This window comes from Dermacentor andersoni, chromosome 4 (genome assembly GCF_023375885.2).
Source record: "Dermacentor andersoni chromosome 4, qqDerAnde1_hic_scaffold, whole genome shotgun sequence".
Taxonomy (NCBI): Eukaryota; Metazoa; Arthropoda; class Arachnida; order Ixodida; family Ixodidae; genus Dermacentor; species Dermacentor andersoni.
The window spans coordinates 199032629-199050992 of NC_092817.1; the positions used below are offsets into that span (position 1 = coordinate 199032629).

Sequence of the window (18364 nt, forward strand, 5' to 3'; positions counted from 1 at the left end):
CCAAGTTATTGATTGTCACTGAGCTGGATACGGGTGTAATAGGTAAACGGTTAGCAGTTTGTGCGACTAAATTTTGCACCGTTACTTATACCGGTTACCACCGTCACAGCGCGTACAATCGCCTAGCGGCTTGCATATTGTTTTTGCACTTCGACGTTGGCTCTACCAGTAGGCTGCGCCAGTTGAATGTAACAGTAAATAAAACAACCCACACGTGAATGTAAAAAAAAAAATAAGTCACAGAAGCACGCAATAAAAAAATGCAAAAAGAAGGGTGCCATCAGCACTCGGTGTTCCCAGGTGGTCTCCCTCCCAAGTACTGACCGAGCCCAATGCTGCTTAGCTTCGGGGATCGGACGAGAACCGGCGTATTCAGCATGGTATGGCCGATGGCAGGGATGCTATGTTTACGACTGCACCTGTATCGTGCTATGTGCATTCGCAACGTATTGCTACAGCACGTACGCGGCACTGTCTTTCCGTTGATAGTACAGGCACACGTCGTGTACGTGGATTGCTCCGTTTGTTATGGTTAGTTGCTGCCGAGTCGAGCTGGCAATAAAACACGAGGACGAGAGCAACGATTTGCGTCCGCTGCAGCCCACGTTTGGCGCTAGCAATGCGCCAAGTTATTGATTGTCACTGAGCTGGATACGGGTGTAATAGGTAAACGGTTAGCAGTTTGTGCGACTAAATTTTGCACCGTTACTTATACCGGTTACCACCGTCACAGCGCGTACAATCGCCTAGCGGCTTGCATATTGTTTTTGCACTTCGACGTTGGCTCTACCAGTAGGCTGCGCCAGTTGAATGTAACAGTAAATAAAACAACCCACACGTGAGTGTAAAAAAAAAAATAAGTCACAGAAGCACGCAATAAAAAAATGCAAAAAGAAGGGTGCCATCAGCACTCGGTGTTCCCAGGTGGTCTCCCTCCCAAGTACTGACCGAGCCCAATGCTGCTTAGCTTCGGGGATCGGACGAGAACCGGCGTATTCAGCATGGTATGGCCGATGGCAGGGATACTATGTTTACGACTGCACCTGTATCGTGCTATGTGCATTCGCAACGTATTGCTACAGCACGTACGCGGCACTGTCTTTCCGTTGATAGTACAGGCACACGTCGTGTACGTGGATTGCTCCGTTTGTTATGGTTAGTCGCTGCCGAGTCGAGCTGGCAATAAAACAAGAGGACGAGAGCAACGATTTGCGTCCGCTGCAGCCCACGTTTGGCGCTAGCAATGCGGCAAGTTATTGATTGTCACTGAGCTGGATACGGGTGTAATAGGTAAACGGTTAGCAGTTTGTGCGACTAAATTTTGCACCGTTACTTATACCGGTTACCACCGTCACTGCGCGTACAATCGCCTGGCGGCTTGCATATTGTTTTTGCACTTCGACGTTGGCTCTACCAGTAGGCTGGGCCAGTTGAATGTAACAGTAAATAAAACAACCCACACGTGAGTGTAAAAAAAAACAAAAATAAGTCACAGAAGCACGCAATAAAAAAATGCAAAAAGAAGGGTGCCATCAGCACTCGGTGTTCCCAGGTGGTCTCCCTCCCAAGTACTGACCGAGCGCAATGCTGCTTAGCTTCGGGGATCGGACGAGAACCGGCGTATTCAGCATGGTATGGCCGATGGCAGGGATGCTATGTTTACGACTGCACCTGTATCGTGCTATGTGCATTCGCAACGTATTGCTACAGCACGTACGCGGCACTGTCTTTCCGTTGATAGTACAGGCACACGTCGTGTACGTGGATTGCTCCGTTTGTTATGGTTAGTTGCTGCCGAGTCGAGCTGGCAATAAAACACGAGGACGAGAGCAACGATTTGCGTCCGCTGCAGCCCACGTTTGGCGCTAGCAATGCGCCAAGTTATTGATTGTCACTGAGCTGGATACGGGTGTAATAGGTAAACGGTTAGCAGTTTGTGCGACTAAATTTTGCACCGTTACTTATACCGGTTACCACCGTCACAGCGCGTACAATCGCCTAGCGGCTTGCATATTGTTTTTGCACTTCGACGTTGGCTCTACCAGTAGGCTGCGCCAGTTGAATGTAACAGTAAATAAAACAACCCACACGTGAGTGTAAAAAAAAAAATAAGTCACAGAAGCACGCAATAAAAAAATGCAAAAAGAAGGGTGCCATCAGCACTCGGTGTTCCCAGGTGGTCTCCCTCCCAAGTACTGACCGAGCCCAATGCTGCTTAGCTTCGGGGATCGGACGAGAACCGGCGTATTCAGCATGGTATGGCCGATGGCAGGGATGCTATGTTTACGACTGCACCTGTATCGTGCTATGTGCATTCGCAACGTATTGCTACAGCACGTACGCGGCACTGTCTTTCCGTTGATAGTACAGGCACACGTCGTGTACGTGGATTGCTCCGTTTGTTATGGTTAGTTGCTGCCGAGTCGAGCTGGCAATAAAACACGAGGACGAGAGCAACGATTTGCGTCCGCTGCAGCCCACGTTTGGCGCTAGCAATGCGCCAAGTTATTGATTGTCACTGAGCTGGATACGGGTGTAATAGGTAAACGGTTAGCAGTTTGTGCGACTAAATTTTGCACCGTTACTTATACCGGTTACCACCGTCACAGCGCGTACAATCGCCTAGCGGCTTGCATATTGTTTTTGCACTTCGACGTTGGCTCTACCAGTAGGCTGCGCCAGTTGAATGTAACAGTAAATAAAACAACCCACACGTGAGTGTAAAAAAAAAATAAGTCACAGAAGCACGCAATAAAAAAATGCAAAAAGAAGGGTGCCATCAGCACTCGGTGTTCCCAGGTGGTCTCCCTCCCAAGTACTGACCGAGCCCAATGCTGCTTAGCTTCGGGGATCGGACGAGAACCGGCGTATTCAGCATGGTATGGCCGATGGCAGGGATACTATGTTTACGACTGCACCTGTATCGTGCTATGTGCATTCGCAACGTATTGCTACAGCACGTACGCGGCACTGTCTTTCCGTTGATAGTACAGGCACACGTCGTGTACGTGGATTGCTCCGTTTGTTATGGTTAGTCGCTGCCGAGTCGAGCTGGCAATAAAACAAGAGGACGAGAGCAACGATTTGCGTCCGCTGCAGCCCACGTTTGGCGCTAGCAATGCGGCAAGTTATTGATTGTCACTGAGCTGGATACGGGTGTAATAGGTAAACGGTTAGCAGTTTGTGCGACTAAATTTTGCACCATTACTTATACCGGTTACCACCGTCACTGCGCGTACAATCGCCTGGCGGCTTGCATATTGTATTTGCACTTCGACGTTGGCTCTACCAGTAGGCTGCGCCAGTTGAATGTAACAGTAAATAAAACAACCCACACGTGAGTGTAAAAAAAAAACAAAAATAAGTCACAGAAGCACGCAATAAAAAAATGCAAAAAGAAGGGTGCCATCAGCACTCGGTGTTCCCAGGTGGTCTCCCTCCCAAGTACTGACCGAGCCCAATGCTGCTTAGCTTCGGGGATCGGACGAGAACCGGCGTATTCAGCATGGTATGGCCGATGGCAGGGATGCTATGTTTACGACTGCACCTGTATCGTGCTATGTGCATTCGCAACGTATTGCTACAGCACGTACGCGGCACTGTCTTTCCGTTGATAGTACAGGCACACGTCGTGTACGTGGATTGCTCCGTTTGTTATGGTTAGTTGCTGCCGAGTCGAGCTGGCAATAAAACACGAGGACGAGAGCAACGATTTGCGTCCGCTGCAGCCCACGTTTGGCGCTAGCAATGCGCCAAGTTATTGATTGTCACTGAGCTGGATACGGGTGTAATAGGTAAACGGTTAGCAGTTTGTGCGACTAAATTTTGCACCGTTACTTATACCGGTTACCACCGTCACAGCGCGTACAATCGCCTAGCGGCTTGCATATTGTTTTTGCACTTCGACGTTGGCTCTACCAGTAGGCTGCGCCAGTTGAATGTAACAGTAAATAAAACAACCCACACGTGAGTGTAAAAAAAAAAATAAGTCACAGAAGCACGCAATAAAAAAATGCAAAAAGAAGGGTGCCATCAGCACTCGGTGTTCCCAGGTGGTCTCCCTCCCAAGTACTGACCGAGCCCAAAGCTGCTTAGCTTCGGGGATCGGACGAGAACCGGCGTATTCAGCATGGTATGGCCGATGGCAGGGATGCTATGTTTACGACTGCACCTGTATCGTGCTATGTGCATTCGCAACGTATTGCTACAGCACGTACGCGGCACTGTCTTTCCGTTGATAGTACAGGCACACGTCGTGTACGTGGATTGCTCCGTTTGTTATGGTTAGTTGCTGCCGAGTCGAGCTGGCAATAAAACACGAGGACGAGAGCAACGATTTGCGTCCGCTGCAGCCCACGTTTGGCGCTAGCAATGCGCCAAGTTATTGATTGTCACTGAGCTGGATACGGGTGTAATAGGTAAACGGTTAGCAGTTTGTGCGACTAAATTTTGCACCGTTACTTATACCGTTTACCACCGTCACAGCGCGTACAATCGCCTAGCGGCTTGCATATTGTTTTTGCACTTCGACGTTGGCTCTACCAGTAGGCTGCGCCAGTTGAATGTAACAGTAAATAAAACAACCCACACGTGAGTGTAAAAAAAAAAATAAGTCACAGAAGCACGCAATAAAAAAATGCAAAAAGAAGAGGCCATCAGCACTCGGTGTTCCCAGGTGGTCTCCCTCCCAAGTACTGACCGAGCCCAATGCTGCTTAGCTTCGGGGATCGGACGAGAACCGGCGTATTCAGCATGGTATGGCCGATGGCAGGGATACTATGTTTACGACTGCACCTGTATCGTGCTATGTGCATTCGCAACGTATTGCTACAGCACGTACGCGGCACTGTCTTTCCGTTGATAGTACAGGCACACGTCGTGTACGTGGATTGCTCCGTTTGTTATGGTTAGTCGCTGCCGAGTCGAGCTGGCAATAAAACAAGAGGACGAGAGCAACGATTTGCGTCCGCTGCAGCCCACGTTTGGCGCTAGCAATGCGGCAAGTTATTGATTGTCACTGAGCTGGATACGGGTGTAATAGGTAAACGGTTAGCAGTTTGTGCGACTAAATTTTGCACCATTACTTATACCGGTTACCACCGTCACTGCGCGTACAATCGCCTGGCGGCTTGCATATTGTATTTGCACTTCGACGTTGGCTCTACCAGTAGGCTGCGCCAGTTGAATGTAACAGTAAATAAAACAACCCACACGTGAGTGTAAAAAAAAAAAAAAATAAGTCACAGAAGCACGCAATAAAAAAATGCAAAAAGAAGGGTGCCATCAGCACTCGGTGTTCCCAGGTGGTCTCCCTCCCAAGTACTGACCGAGCCCAATGCTGCTTAGCTTCGGGGATCGGACGAGAACCGGCGTATTCAGCATGGTATGGCCGATGGCAGGGATGCTATGTTTACGACTGCACCTGTATCGTGCTATGTGCATTCGCAACGTATTGCTACAGCACGTACGCGGCACTGTCTTTCCGTTGATAGTACAGGCACACGTCGTGTACGTGGATTGCTCCGTTTGTTATGGTTAGTTGCTGCCGAGTCGAGCTGGCAATAAAACACGAGGACGAGAGCAACGATTTGCGTCCGCTGCAGCCCACGTTTGGCGCTAGCAATGCGGCAAGTTATTGATTGTCACTGAGCTGGATACGGGTGTAATAGGTAAACGGTTAGCAGTTTGTGCGACTAAATTTTGCACCGTTACTTATACCGGTTACCACCGTCACTGCGCGTACAATCGCCTGGCGGCTTGCATATTGTTTTTGCACTTCGACGTTGGCTCTACCAGTAGGCTGCGCCAGTTGAATGTAACAGTAAATAAAACAACCCACACGTGAGTGTAAAAAAAAACAAAAATAAGTCACAGAAGCACGCAATAAAAAAATGCAAAAAGAAGGGTGCCATCAGCACTCGGTGTTCCCAGGTGGTCTCCCTCCCAAGTACTGACCGAGCCCAATGCTGCTTAGCTTCGGGGATCGGACGAGAACCGGCGTATTCAGCATGGTATGGCCGATGGCAGGGATGCTATGTTTACGACTGCACCTGTATCGTGCTATGTGCATTCGCAACGTATTGCTACAGCACGTACGCGGCACTGTCTTTCCGTTGATAGTACAGGCACACGTCGTGTACGTGGATTGCTCCGTTTGTTATGGTTAGTTGCTGCCGAGTCGAGCTGGCAATAAAACACGAGGACGAGAGCAACGATTTGCGTCCGCTGCAGCCCACGTTTGGCGCTAGCAATGCGCCAAGTTATTGATTGTCACTGAGCTGGATACGGGTGTAATAGGTAAACGGTTAGCAGTTTGTGCGACTAAATTTTGCACCGTTACTTATACCGGTTACCACCGTCACAGCGCGTACAATCGCCTAGCGGCTTGCATATTGTTTTTGCACTTCGACGTTGGCTCTACCAGTAGGCTGCGCCAGTTGAATGTAACAGTAAATAAAACAACCCACACGTGAGTGTAAAAAAAAAAATAAGTCACAGAAGCACGCAATAAAAAAATGCAAAAAGAAGGGTGCCATCAGCACTCGGTGTTCCCAGGTGGTCTCCCTCCCAAGTACTGACCGAGCCCAATGCTGCTTAGCTTCGGGGATCGGACGAGAACCGGCGTATTCAGCATGGTATGGCCGATGGCAGGGATACTATGTTTACGACTGCACCTGTATCGTGCTATGTGCATTCGCAACGTATTGCTACAGCACGTACGCGGCACTGTCTTTCCGTTGATAGTACAGGCACACGTCGTGTACGTGGATTGCTCCGTTTGTTATGGTTAGTCGCTGCCGAGTCGAGCTGGCAATAAAACAAGAGGACGAGAGCAACGATTTGCGTCCGCTGCAGCCCACGTTTGGCGCTAGCAATGCGGCAAGTTATTGATTGTCACTGAGCTGGATACGGGTGTAATAGGTAAACGGTTAGCAGTTTGTGCGACTAAATTTTGCACCATTACTTATACCGGTTACCACCGTCACTGCGCGTACAATCGCCTGGCGGCTTGCATATTGTATTTGCACTTCGACGTTGGCTCTACCAGTAGGCTGCGCCAGTTGAATGTAACAGTAAATAAAACAACCCACACGTGAGTGTAAAAAAAAAAAAAATAAGTCACAGAAGCACGCAATAAAAAAATGCAAAAACAAGGGTGCCATCAGCACTCGGTGTTCCCAGGTGGTCTTCCTCCCAAGTACTGACCGAGCCCAATGCTGCTTAGCTTCGGGGATCGGACGAGAACCGGCGTATTCAGCATGGTATGGCCGATGGCAGGGATGCTATGTTTACGACTGCACCTGTATCGTGCTATGTGCATTCGCAACGTATTGCTACAGCACGTACGCGGCACTGTCTTTCCGTTGATAGTACAGGCACACGTCGTGTACGTGGATTGCTCCGTTTGTTATGGTTAGTCGCTGCCGAGTCGAGCTGGCAATAAAACAAGAGGACGAGAGCAACGATTTGCGTCCGCTGCAGCCCACGTTTGGCGCTAGCAATGCGGCAAGTTATTGATTGTCACTGAGCTGGATACGGGTGTAATAGGTAAACGGTTAGCAGTTTGTGCGACTAAATTTTGCACCGTTACTTATACCGGTTACCACCGTCACTGCGCGTACAATCGCCTGGCGGCTTGCATATTGTTTTTGCACTTCGACGTTGGCTCTACCAGTAGGCTGCGCCAGTTGAATGTAACAGTAAATAAAACAACCCACACGTGAGTGTAAAAAAAAACAAAAATAAGTCACAGAAGCACGCAATAAAAAAATGCAAAAGGAAGGGTGCCATCAGCACTCGGTGTTCCCAGGTGGTCTCCCTCCCAAGTACTGACCGAGCCCAATGCTGCTTAGCTTCGGGGATCGGACGAGAACCGGCGTATTCAGCATGGTATGGCCGATGGCAGGGATGCTATGTTTACGACTGCACCTGTATCGTGCTATGTGCATTCGCAACGTATTGCTACAGCACGTACGCGGCACTGTCTTTCCGTTGATAGTACAGGCACACGTCGTGTACGTGGATTGCTCCGTTTGTTATGGTTAGTCGCTGCCGAGTCGAGCTGGCAATAAAACAAGAGGACGAGAGCAACGATTTGCGTCCGCTGCAGCCCACGTTTGGCGCTAGCAATGCGGCAAGTTATTGATTGTCACTGAGCTGGATACGGGTGTAATAGGTAAACGGTTAGCAGTTTGTGCGACTAAATTTTGCACCATTACTTATACCGGTTACCACCGTCACTGCGCGTACAATCGCCTGGCGGCTTGCATATTGTTTTTGCACTTCGACGTTGGCTCTACCAGTAGGCTGCGCCAGTTGAATGTAACAGTAAATAAAACAGCCCACACGTGAGTGTAAAAAAAAAAAAAATAAGTCACAGAAGCACGCAATAAAAAAATGCAAAAAGAAGGGTGCCATCAGCACTCGGTGTTCCCAGGTGGTCTCCCTCCCAAGTACTGACCGAGCCCAATGCTGCTTAGCTTCGGGGATCGGACGAGAACCGGCGTATTCAGCATGGTATGGCCGATGGCAGGGATGCTATGTTTACGACTGCACCTGTATCGTGCTATGTGCATTCGCAACGTATTGCTACAGCACGTACGCGGCACTGTCTTTCCGTTGATAGTACAGGCACACGTCGTGTACGTGGATTGCTCCGTTTGTTATGGTTAGTTGCTGCCGAGTCGAGCTGGCAATAAAACACGAGGACGAGAGCAACGATTTGCGTCCGCTGCAGCCCACGTTTGGCGCTAGCAATGCGCCAAGTTATTGATTGTCACTGAGCTGGATACGGGTGTAATAGGTAAACGGTTAGCAGTTTGTGCGACTAAATTTTGCACCATTACTTATACCGGTTACCACCGTCACTGCGCGTACAATCGCCTAGCGGCTTGCATATTGTTTTTGCACTTCGACGTTGGCTCTACCAGTAGGCTGCGCCAGTTGAATGTAACAGTAAATAAAACAACCCACACGTGAGTGTAAAAAAAAAAAATAAGTCACAGAAGCACGCAATAAAAAAATGCAAAAAGAAGGGTGCCATCAGCACTCGGTGTTCCCAGGTGGTCTCCCTCCCAAGTACTGACCGAGCCCAATGCTGCTTAGCTTCGGGGATCGGACGAGAACCGGCGTATTCAGCATGGTATGGCCGATGGCAGGGATGCTATGTTTACGACTGCACCTGTATCGTGCTATGTGCATTCGCAACGTATTGCTACAGCACGTACGCGGCACTGTCTTTCCGTTGATAGTACAGGCACACGTCGTGTACGTGGATTGCTCCGTTTGTTATGGTTAGTTGCTGCCGAGTCGAGCTGGCAATAGAACACGAGGACGAGAGCAACGATTTGCGTCCGCTGCAGCCCACGTTTGGCGCTAGCAATGCGGCAAGTTATTGATTGTCACTGAGCTGGATACGGGTGTAATAGGTAAACGGTTAGCAGTTTGTGCGACTAAATTTTGCACCGTTACTTATACCGGTTACCACCGTCACTGCGCGTACAATCGCCTGGCGGCTTGCATATTGTTTTTGCACTTCGACGTTGGCTCTACCAGTAGGCTGTGCCAGTTGAATGTAACAGTAAATAAAACAACCCACACGTGAGTGTAAAAAAAAACAAAAATAAGTCACAGAAGCACGCAATAAAAAAATGCAAAAAGAAGGGTGCCATCAGCACTCGGTGTTCCCAGGTGGTCTCCCTCCCAAGTACTGACCGAGCCCAATGCTGCTTAGCTTCGGGGATCGGACGAGAACCGGCGTATTCAGCATGGTATGGCCGATGGCAGGGATGCTATGTTTACGACTGCACCTGTATCGTGCTATGTGCATTCGCAACGTATTGCTACAGCACGTACGCGGCACTGTCTTTCCGTTGATAGTACAGGCACACGTCGTGTACGTGGATTGCTCCGTTTGTTATGGTTAGTTGCTGCCGAGTCGAGCTGGCAATAAAACACGAGGACGAGAGCAACGATTTGCGTCCGCTGCAGCCCACGTTTGGCGCTAGCAATGCGCCAAGTTATTGATTGTCACTGAGCTGGATACGGGTGTAATAGGTAAACGGTTAGCAGTTTGTGCGACTAAATTTTGCACCATTACTTATACCGGTTACCACCGTCACTGCGCGTACAATCGCCTAGCGGCTTGCATATTGTTTTTGCACTTCGACGTTGGCTCTACCAGTAGGCTGTGCCAGTTGAATGTAACAGTAAATAAAACAACCCACACGTGAGTGTAAAAAAAAACAAAAATAAGTCACAGAAGCACGCAATAAAAAAATGCAAAAAGAAGGGTGCCATCAGCACTCGGTGTTCCCAGGTGGTCTCCCTCCCAAGTACTGACCGAGCCCAATGCTGCTTAGCTTCGGGGATCGGACGAGAACCGGCGTATTCAGCATGGTATGGCCGATGGCAGGGATGCTATGTTTACGACTGCACCTGTATCGTGCTATGTGCATTCGCAACGTATTGCTACAGCACGTACGCGGCACTGTCTTTCCGTTGATAGTACAGGCACACGTCGTGTACGTGGATTGCTCCGTTTGTTATGGTTAGTCGCTGCCGAGTCGAGCTGGCAATAAAACAAGAGGACGAGAGCAACGATTTGCGTCCGCTGCAGCCCACGTTTGGCGCTAGCAATGCGGCAAGTTATTGATTGTCACTGAGCTGGATACGGGTGTAATAGGTAAACGGTTAGCAGTTTGTGCGACTAAATTTTGCACCGTTACTTATACCGGTTACCACCGTCACTGCGCGTACAATCGCCTGGCGGCTTGCATATTGTTTTTGCACTTCGACGTTGGCTCTACCAGTAGGCTGCGCCAGTTGAATGTAACAGTAAATAAAACAACCCACACGTGAGTGTAAAAAAAAACAAAAATAAGTCACAGAAGCACGCAATAAAAAAATGCAAAAAGAAGGGTGCCATCAGCACTCGGTGTTCCCAGGTGGTCTCCCTCCCAAGTACTGACCGAGCCCAATGCTGCTTAGCTTCGGGGATCGGACGAGAACCGGCGTATTCAGCATGGTATGGCCGATGGCAGGGATGCTATGTTTACGACTGCACCTGTATCGTGCTATGTGCATTCGCAACGTATTGCTACAGCACGTACGCGGCACTGTCTTTCCGTTGATAGTACAGGCACACGTCGTGTACGTGGATTGCTCCGTTTGTTATGGTTAGTCGCTGCCGAGTCGAGCTGGCAATAAAACAAGAGGACGAGAGCAACGATTTGCGTCCGCTGCAGCCCACGTTTGGCGCTAGCAATGCGGCAAGTTATTGATTGTCACTGAGCTGGATACGGGTGTAATAGGTAAACGGTTAGCAGTTTGTGCGACTAAATTTTGCACCATTACTTATACCGGTTACCACCGTCACTGCGCGTACAATCGCCTGGCGGCTTGCATATTGTTTTTGCACTTCGACGTTGGCTCTACCAGTAGGCTGCGCCAGTTGAATGTAACAGTAAATAAAACAACCCACACGTGAGTGTAAAAAAAAACAAAAATAAGTCACAGAAGCACGCAATAAAAAAATGCAAAAAGAAGGGTGCCATCAGCACTCGGTGTTCCCAGGTGGTCTCCCTCCCAAGTACTGACCGAGCCCAATGCTGCTTAGCTTCGGGGATCGGACGAGAACCGGCGTATTCAGCATGGTATGGCCGATGGCAGGGATGCTATGTTTACGACTGCACCTGTATCGTGCTATGTGCATTCGCAACGTATTGCTACAGCACGTACGCGGCACTGTCTTTCCGTTGATAGTACAGGCACACGTCGTGTACGTGGATTGCTCCGTTTGTTATGGTTAGTTGCTGCCGAGTCGAGCTGGCAATAAAACACGAGGACGAGAGCAACGATTTGCGTCCGCTGCAGCCCACGTTTGGCGCTAGCAATGCGCCAAGTTATTGATTGTCACTGAGCTGGATACGGGTGTAATAGGTAAACGGTTAGCAGTTTGTGCGACTAAATTTTGCACCATTACTTATACCGGTTACCACCGTCACTGCGCGTACAATCGCCTAGCGGCTTGCATATTGTTTTTGCACTTCGACGTTGGCTCTACCAGTAGGCTGCGCCAGTTGAATGTAACAGTAAATAAAACAACCCACACGTGAGTGTAAAAAAAAAAATAAGTCACAGAAGCACGCAATAAAAAAATGCAAAAAGAAGGGTGCCATCAGCACTCGGTGTTCCCAGGTGGTCTCCCTCCCAAGTACTGACCGAGCCCAATGCTGCTTAGCTTCGGGGATCGGACGAGAACCGGCGTATTCAGCATGGTATGGCCGATGGCAGGGATGCTATGTTTACGACTGCACCTGTATCGTGCTATGTGCATTCGCAACGTATTGCTACAGCACGTACGCGGCACTGTCTTTCCGTTGATAGTACAGGCACACGTCGTGTACGTGGATTGCTCCGTTTGTTATGGTTAGTTGCTGCCGAGTCGAGCTGGCAATAAAACACGAGGACGAGAGCAACGATTTGCGTCCGCTGCAGCCCACGTTTGGCGCTAGCAATGCGCCAAGTTATTGATTGTCACTGAGCTGGATACGGGTGTAATAGGTAAACGGTTAGCAGTTTGTGCGACTAAATTTTGCACCATTACTTATACCGGTTACCACCGTCACTGCGCGTACAATCGCCTGGCGGCTTGCATATTGTTTTTGCACTTCGACGTTGGCTCTACCAGTAGGCTGCGCCAGTTGAATGTAACAGTAAATAAAACAACCCACACGTGAGTGTAAAAAAAAACAAAAATAAGTCACAGAAGCACGCAATAAAAAAATGCAAAAAGAAGGGTGCCATCAGCACTCGGTGTTCCCAGGTGGTCTCCCTCCCAAGTACTGACCGAGCCCAATGCTGCTTAGCTTCGGGGATCGGACGAGAACCGGCGTATTCAGCATGGTATGGCCGATGGCAGGGATGCTATGTTTACGACTGCACCTGTATCGTGCTATGTGCATTCGCAACGTATTGCTACAGCACGTACGCGGCACTGTCTTTCCGTTGATAGTACAGGCACACGTCGTGTACGTGGATTGCTCCGTTTGTTATGGTTAGTTGCTGCCGAGTCGAGCTGGCAATAAAACACGAGGACGAGAGCAACGATTTGCGTCCGCTGCAGCCCACGTTTGGCGCTAGCAATGCGCCAAGTTATTGATTGTCACTGAGCTGGATACGGGTGTAATAGGTAAACGGTTAGCAGTTTGTGCGACTAAATTTTGCACCATTACTTATACCGGTTACCACCGTCACTGCGCGTACAATCGCCTAGCGGCTTGCATATTGTTTTTGCACTTCGACGTTGGCTCTACCAGTAGGCTGCGCCAGTTGAATGTAACAGTAAATAAAACAACCCACACGTGAGTGTAAAAAAAAAAAATAAGTCACAGAAGCACGCAATAAAAAAATGCAAAAAGAAGGGTGCCATCAGCACTCGGTGTTCCCAGGTGGTCTCCCTCCCAAGTACTGACCGAGCCCAATGCTGCTTAGCTTCGGGGATCGGACGAGAACCGGCGTATTCAGCATGGTATGGCCGATGGCAGGGATGCTATGTTTACGACTGCACCTGTATCGTGCTATGTGCATTCGCAACGTATTGCTACAGCACGTACGCGGCACTGTCTTTCCGTTGATAGTACAGGCACACGTCGTGTACGTGGATTGCTCCGTTTGTTATGGTTAGTCGCTGCCGAGTCGAGCTGGCAATAAAACAAGAGGACGAGAGCAACGATTTGCGTCCGCTGCAGCCCACGTTTGGCGCTAGCAATGCGGCAAGTTATTGATTGTCACTGAGCTGGATACGGGTGTAATAGGTAAACGGTTAGCAGTTTGTGCGACTAAATTTTGCACCGTTACTTATACCGGTTACCACCGTCACTGCGCGTACAATCGCCTGGCGGCTTGCATATTGTTTTTGCACTTCGACGTTGGCTCTACCAGTAGGCTGCGCCAGTTGAATGTAACAGTAAATAAAACAACCCACACGTGAGTGTAAAAACAAAAATAAGTCACAGAAGCACGCAATAAAAAAATGCAAAAAGAAGGGTGCCATCAGCACTCGGTGTTCCCAGGTGGTCTCCCTCCCAAGTACTGACCGAGCCCAATGCTGCTTAGCTTCGGGGATCGGACGAGAACCGGCGTATTCAGCATGGTATGGCCGATGGCAGGGATGCTATGTTTACGACTGCACCTGTATCGTGCTATGTGCATTCGCAACGTATTGCTACAGCACGTACGCGGCACTGTCTTTCCGTTGATAGTACAGGCACACGTCGTGTACGTGGATTGCTCCGTTTGTTATGGTTAGTCGCTGCCGAGTCGAGCTGGCAATAAAACAAGAGGACGAGAGCAACGATTTGCGTCCGCTGCAGCCCACGTTTGGCGCTAGCAATGCGGCAAGTTATTGATTGTCACTGAGCTGGATACGGGTGTAATAGGTAAACGGTTAGCAGTTTGTGCGACTAAATTTTGCACCATTACTTATACCGGTTACCACCGTCACTGCGCGTACAATCGCCTGGCGGCTTGCATATTGTTTTTGCACTTCGACGTTGGCTCTACCAGTAGGCTGCGGCAGTTGAATGTAACAGTAAATAAAACAGCCCACACGTGAGTGTAAAAAAAAACAAAAATAAGTCACAGAAGCACGCAATAAAAAAATGCAAAAAGAAGGGTGCCATCAGCACTCGGTGTTCCCAGGTGGTCTCCCTCCCAAGTACTGACCGAGCCCAATGCTGCTTAGCTTCGGGGATCGGACGAGAACCGGCGTATTCAGCATGGTATGGCCGATGGCAGGGATGCTATGTTTACGACTGCACCTGTATCGTGCTATGTGCATTCGCAACGTATTGCTACAGCACGTACGCGGCACTGTCTTTCCGTTGATAGTACAGGCACACGTCGTGTACGTGGATTGCTCCGTTTGTTATGGTTAGTTGCTGCCGAGTCGAGCTGGCAATAAAACACGAGGACGAGAGCAACGATTTGCGTCCGCTGCAGCCCACGTTTGGCGCTAGCAATGCGCCAAGTTATTGATTGTCACTGAGCTGGATACGGGTGTAATAGGTAAACGGTTAGCAGTTTGTGCGACTAAATTTTGCACCATTACTTATACCGGTTACCACCGTCACTGCGCGTACAATCGCCTAGCGGCTTGCATATTGTTTTTGCCTTCGACGTTGGCTCTACCAGTAGGCTGCGCCAGTTGAATGTAACAGTAAATAAAACAACCCACACGTGAGTGTAAAAAAAAAAAATAAGTCACAGAAGCACGCAATAAAAAAATGCAAAAAGAAGGGTGCCATCAGCACTCGGTGTTCCCAGGTGGTCTCCCTCCCAAGTACTGACCGAGCCCAATGCTGCTTAGCTTCGGGGATCGGACGAGAACCGGCGTATTCAGCATGGTATGGCCGATGGCAGGGATGCTATGTTTACGACTGCACCTGTATCGTGCTATGTGCATTCGCAACGTATTGCTACAGCACGTACGCGGCACTGTCTTTCCGTTGATAGTACAGGCACACGTCGTGTACGTGGATTGCTCCGTTTGTTATGGTTAGTTGCTGCCGAGTCGAGCTGGCAATAAAACACGAGGACGAGAGCAACGATTTGCGTCCGCTGCAGCCCACGTTTGGCGCTAGCAATGCGGCAAGTTATTGATTGTCACTGAGCTGGATACGGGTGTAATAGGTAAACGGTTAGCAGTTTGTGCGACTAAATTTTGCACCGTTACTTATACCGGTTACCACCGTCACTGCGCGTACAATCGCCTGGCGGCTTGCATATTGTTTTTGCACTTCGACGTTGGCTCTACCAGTAGGCTGTGCCAGTTGAATGTAACAGTAAATAAAACAACCCACACGTGAGTGTAAAAAAAAACAAAAATAAGTCACAGAAGCACGCAATAAAAAAATGCAAAAAGAAGGGTGCCATCAGCACTCGGTGTTCCCAGGTGGTCTCCCTCCCAAGTACTGACCGAGCCCAATGCTGCTTAGCTTCGGGGATCGGACGAGAACCGGCGTATTCAGCATGGTATGGCCGATGGCAGGGATGCTATGTTTACGACTGCACCTGTATCGTGCTATGTGCATTCGCAACGTATTGCTACAGCACGTACGCGGCACTGTCTTTCCGTTGATAGTACAGGCACACGTCGTGTACGTGGATTGCTCCGTTTGTTATGGTTAGTTGCTGCCGAGTCGAGCTGGCAATAAAACACGAGGACGAGAGCAACGATTTGCGTCCGCTGCAGCCCACGTTTGGCGCTAGCAATGCGCCAAGTTATTGATTGTCACTGAGCTGGATACGGGTGTAATAGGTAAACGGTTAGCAGTTTGTGCGACTAAATTTTGCACCGTTACTTATACCGGTTACCACCGTCACAGCGCGTACAATCGCCTAGCGGCTTGCATATTGTTTTTGCACTTCGACGTTGGCTCTACCAGTAGGCTGCGCCAGTTGAATGTAACAGTAAATAAAACAACCCACACGTGAGTGTAAAAAAAAAAAATAAGTCACAGAAGCACGCAATAAAAAAATGCAAAAAGAAGGGTGCCATCAGCACTCGGTGTTCCCAGGTGGTCTCCCTCCCAAGTACTGACCGAGCCCAATGCTGCTTAGCTTCGGGGATCGGACGAGAACCGGCGTATTCAGCATGGTATGGCCGATGGCAGGGATACTATGTTTACGACTGCACCTGTATCGTGCTATGTGCATTCGCAACGTATTGCTACAGCACGTACGCGGCACTGTCTTTCCGTTGATAGTACAGGCACACGTCGTGTACGTGGATTGCTCCGTTTGTTATGGTTAGTCGCTGCCGAGTCGAGCTGGCAATAAAACAAGAGGACGAGAGCAACGATTTGCGTCCGCTGCAGCCCACGTTTGGCGCTAGCAATGCGGCAAGTTATTGATTGTCACTGAGCTGGATACGGGTGTAATAGGTAAACGGTTAGCAGTTTGTGCGACTAAATTTTGCACCATTACTTATACCGGTTACCACCGTCACTGCGCGTACAATCGCCTGGCGGCTTGCATATTGTATTTGCACTTCGACGTTGGCTCTACCAGTAGGCTGCGCCAGTTGAATGTAACAGTAAATAAAACAACCCACACGTGAGTGTAAAAAAAAACAAAAATAAGTCACAGAAGCACGCAATAAAAAAATGCAAAAAGAAGGGTGCCATCAGCACTCGGTGTTCCCAGGTGGTCTCCCTCCCAAGTACTGACCGAGCCCAATGCTGCTTAGCTTCGGGGATCGGACGAGAACCGGCGTATTCAGCATGGTATGGCCGATGGCAGGGACGCTATGTTTACGACTGCACCTGTATCGTGCTATGTGCATTCGCAACGTATTGCTACAGCACGTACGCGGCACTATCTTTCCGTTGATAGTACAGGCACACGTCGTGTACGTGGATTGCTCCGTTTGTTATGGTTAGTCGCTGCCGAGTCGAGCTGGCAATAAAACAAGAGGACGAGAGCAACGATTTGCGTCCGCTGCAGCCCACGTTTGGCGCTAGCAATGCGCCAAGTTATTGATTGTCACTGAGCTGGATACGGGTGTAATAGGTAAACGGTTAGCAGTTTGTGCGACTAAATTTTGCACCATTACTTATACCGGTTACCACCGTCACTGCGCGTACAATCGCCTGGCGGCTTGCATATTGTTTTTGCACTTCGACGTTGGCTCTACCAGTAGGCTGCGCCAGTTGAATGTAACAGTAAATAAAACAACCCACACGTGAGTGTAAAAAAAAAAAAAATAAGTCACAGAAGCACGCAATAAAAAAATGCAAAAAGAAGGGTGCCATCAGCACTCGGTGTTCCCAGGTGGTCTCCCTCCCAAGTACTGACCGAGCCCAATGCTGCTTAGCTTCGGGGATCGGACGAGAACCGGCGTATTCAGCATGGTATGGCCGATGGCAGGGATGCTATGTTTACGACTGCACCTGTATCGTGCTATGTGCATTCGCAACGTATTGCTACAGCACGTACGCGGCACTGTCTTTCCGTTGATAGTACAGGCACACGTCGTGTACGTGGATTGCTCCGTTTGTTATGGTTAGTCGCTGCCGAGTCGAGCTGGCAATAAAACAAGAGGACGAGAGCAACGATTTGCGTCCGCTGCAGCCCACGTTTGGCGCTAGCAATGCGGCAAGTTATTGATTGTCACTGAGCTGGATACGGGTGTAATAGGTAAACGGTTAGCAGTGTGTGCGACTAAATTTTGCACCATTACTTATACCGGTTACCACCGTCACTGCGCGTACAATCGCCTGGCGGCTTGCATATTGTTTTTGCACTTCGACGTTGGCTCTACCAGTAGGCTGCGCCAGTTGAATGTAACAGTAAATAAAAC

At 49.3% G+C, this 18364-nt stretch overlaps 28 non-coding genes and 1 pseudogene across 28 annotated transcripts; all 29 read right to left on the reverse strand.

The window, feature by feature from the left end:
- Positions 1 to 275: 275 nt before the first annotated feature.
- Positions 276 to 394, reverse strand: LOC140217564 (5S ribosomal RNA). Its single transcript, XR_011894142.1, has one exon. It is a non-coding gene; the product is annotated as a 5S ribosomal RNA (ribosomal RNA).
- A 505-nt stretch (positions 395 to 899) lies between these two features.
- On the reverse strand, positions 900 to 1018 carry LOC140217565 (5S ribosomal RNA). Its single transcript, XR_011894143.1, has one exon. It is a non-coding gene; the product is annotated as a 5S ribosomal RNA (ribosomal RNA).
- A 509-nt stretch (positions 1019 to 1527) lies between these two features.
- On the reverse strand, positions 1528 to 1646 carry LOC140217809 (5S ribosomal RNA; annotated as a pseudogene).
- Positions 1647 to 2151: 505 nt separating this feature from the next.
- Positions 2152 to 2270, reverse strand: LOC140217566 (5S ribosomal RNA). Its single transcript, XR_011894144.1, has one exon. It is a non-coding gene; the product is annotated as a 5S ribosomal RNA (ribosomal RNA).
- A 504-nt stretch (positions 2271 to 2774) lies between these two features.
- LOC140217567 (5S ribosomal RNA) lies at positions 2775 to 2893 on the reverse strand. The gene has a single exon (XR_011894145.1). It is a non-coding gene; the product is annotated as a 5S ribosomal RNA (ribosomal RNA).
- A 510-nt stretch (positions 2894 to 3403) lies between these two features.
- Positions 3404 to 3522, reverse strand: LOC140217568 (5S ribosomal RNA). The gene has a single exon (XR_011894146.1). It is a non-coding gene; the product is annotated as a 5S ribosomal RNA (ribosomal RNA).
- Positions 3523 to 4027: 505 nt separating this feature from the next.
- On the reverse strand, positions 4028 to 4146 carry LOC140217714 (5S ribosomal RNA). The gene has a single exon (XR_011894299.1). It is a non-coding gene; the product is annotated as a 5S ribosomal RNA (ribosomal RNA).
- A 504-nt stretch (positions 4147 to 4650) lies between these two features.
- Positions 4651 to 4769, reverse strand: LOC140218059 (5S ribosomal RNA). Its single transcript, XR_011894521.1, has one exon. It is a non-coding gene; the product is annotated as a 5S ribosomal RNA (ribosomal RNA).
- Positions 4770 to 5278: 509 nt separating this feature from the next.
- Positions 5279 to 5397, reverse strand: LOC140217569 (5S ribosomal RNA). The gene has a single exon (XR_011894147.1). It is a non-coding gene; the product is annotated as a 5S ribosomal RNA (ribosomal RNA).
- A 509-nt stretch (positions 5398 to 5906) lies between these two features.
- LOC140217570 (5S ribosomal RNA) lies at positions 5907 to 6025 on the reverse strand. The gene has a single exon (XR_011894148.1). It is a non-coding gene; the product is annotated as a 5S ribosomal RNA (ribosomal RNA).
- A 505-nt stretch (positions 6026 to 6530) lies between these two features.
- LOC140217571 (5S ribosomal RNA) lies at positions 6531 to 6649 on the reverse strand. Its single transcript, XR_011894149.1, has one exon. It is a non-coding gene; the product is annotated as a 5S ribosomal RNA (ribosomal RNA).
- A 508-nt stretch (positions 6650 to 7157) lies between these two features.
- Positions 7158 to 7276, reverse strand: LOC140217733 (5S ribosomal RNA). The gene has a single exon (XR_011894320.1). It is a non-coding gene; the product is annotated as a 5S ribosomal RNA (ribosomal RNA).
- Positions 7277 to 7785: 509 nt separating this feature from the next.
- On the reverse strand, positions 7786 to 7904 carry LOC140217572 (5S ribosomal RNA). The gene has a single exon (XR_011894150.1). It is a non-coding gene; the product is annotated as a 5S ribosomal RNA (ribosomal RNA).
- Positions 7905 to 8412: 508 nt separating this feature from the next.
- On the reverse strand, positions 8413 to 8531 carry LOC140217573 (5S ribosomal RNA). Its single transcript, XR_011894151.1, has one exon. It is a non-coding gene; the product is annotated as a 5S ribosomal RNA (ribosomal RNA).
- A 506-nt stretch (positions 8532 to 9037) lies between these two features.
- Positions 9038 to 9156, reverse strand: LOC140217574 (5S ribosomal RNA). The gene has a single exon (XR_011894152.1). It is a non-coding gene; the product is annotated as a 5S ribosomal RNA (ribosomal RNA).
- A 509-nt stretch (positions 9157 to 9665) lies between these two features.
- On the reverse strand, positions 9666 to 9784 carry LOC140217575 (5S ribosomal RNA). The gene has a single exon (XR_011894153.1). It is a non-coding gene; the product is annotated as a 5S ribosomal RNA (ribosomal RNA).
- Positions 9785 to 10293: 509 nt separating this feature from the next.
- On the reverse strand, positions 10294 to 10412 carry LOC140217576 (5S ribosomal RNA). Its single transcript, XR_011894154.1, has one exon. It is a non-coding gene; the product is annotated as a 5S ribosomal RNA (ribosomal RNA).
- A 509-nt stretch (positions 10413 to 10921) lies between these two features.
- LOC140217577 (5S ribosomal RNA) lies at positions 10922 to 11040 on the reverse strand. Its single transcript, XR_011894155.1, has one exon. It is a non-coding gene; the product is annotated as a 5S ribosomal RNA (ribosomal RNA).
- Positions 11041 to 11549: 509 nt separating this feature from the next.
- On the reverse strand, positions 11550 to 11668 carry LOC140217578 (5S ribosomal RNA). The gene has a single exon (XR_011894156.1). It is a non-coding gene; the product is annotated as a 5S ribosomal RNA (ribosomal RNA).
- Positions 11669 to 12173: 505 nt separating this feature from the next.
- On the reverse strand, positions 12174 to 12292 carry LOC140217579 (5S ribosomal RNA). The gene has a single exon (XR_011894157.1). It is a non-coding gene; the product is annotated as a 5S ribosomal RNA (ribosomal RNA).
- Positions 12293 to 12801: 509 nt separating this feature from the next.
- Positions 12802 to 12920, reverse strand: LOC140217580 (5S ribosomal RNA). The gene has a single exon (XR_011894158.1). It is a non-coding gene; the product is annotated as a 5S ribosomal RNA (ribosomal RNA).
- A 506-nt stretch (positions 12921 to 13426) lies between these two features.
- LOC140217581 (5S ribosomal RNA) lies at positions 13427 to 13545 on the reverse strand. The gene has a single exon (XR_011894159.1). It is a non-coding gene; the product is annotated as a 5S ribosomal RNA (ribosomal RNA).
- A 505-nt stretch (positions 13546 to 14050) lies between these two features.
- On the reverse strand, positions 14051 to 14169 carry LOC140217582 (5S ribosomal RNA). Its single transcript, XR_011894160.1, has one exon. It is a non-coding gene; the product is annotated as a 5S ribosomal RNA (ribosomal RNA).
- A 509-nt stretch (positions 14170 to 14678) lies between these two features.
- LOC140217583 (5S ribosomal RNA) lies at positions 14679 to 14797 on the reverse strand. Its single transcript, XR_011894161.1, has one exon. It is a non-coding gene; the product is annotated as a 5S ribosomal RNA (ribosomal RNA).
- Positions 14798 to 15302: 505 nt separating this feature from the next.
- LOC140217584 (5S ribosomal RNA) lies at positions 15303 to 15421 on the reverse strand. Its single transcript, XR_011894162.1, has one exon. It is a non-coding gene; the product is annotated as a 5S ribosomal RNA (ribosomal RNA).
- Positions 15422 to 15930: 509 nt separating this feature from the next.
- LOC140217585 (5S ribosomal RNA) lies at positions 15931 to 16049 on the reverse strand. Its single transcript, XR_011894163.1, has one exon. It is a non-coding gene; the product is annotated as a 5S ribosomal RNA (ribosomal RNA).
- A 506-nt stretch (positions 16050 to 16555) lies between these two features.
- LOC140217586 (5S ribosomal RNA) lies at positions 16556 to 16674 on the reverse strand. The gene has a single exon (XR_011894164.1). It is a non-coding gene; the product is annotated as a 5S ribosomal RNA (ribosomal RNA).
- Positions 16675 to 17183: 509 nt separating this feature from the next.
- LOC140217587 (5S ribosomal RNA) lies at positions 17184 to 17302 on the reverse strand. The gene has a single exon (XR_011894165.1). It is a non-coding gene; the product is annotated as a 5S ribosomal RNA (ribosomal RNA).
- A 508-nt stretch (positions 17303 to 17810) lies between these two features.
- Positions 17811 to 17929, reverse strand: LOC140217588 (5S ribosomal RNA). Its single transcript, XR_011894166.1, has one exon. It is a non-coding gene; the product is annotated as a 5S ribosomal RNA (ribosomal RNA).
- Positions 17930 to 18364: the final 435 nt, after the last annotated feature.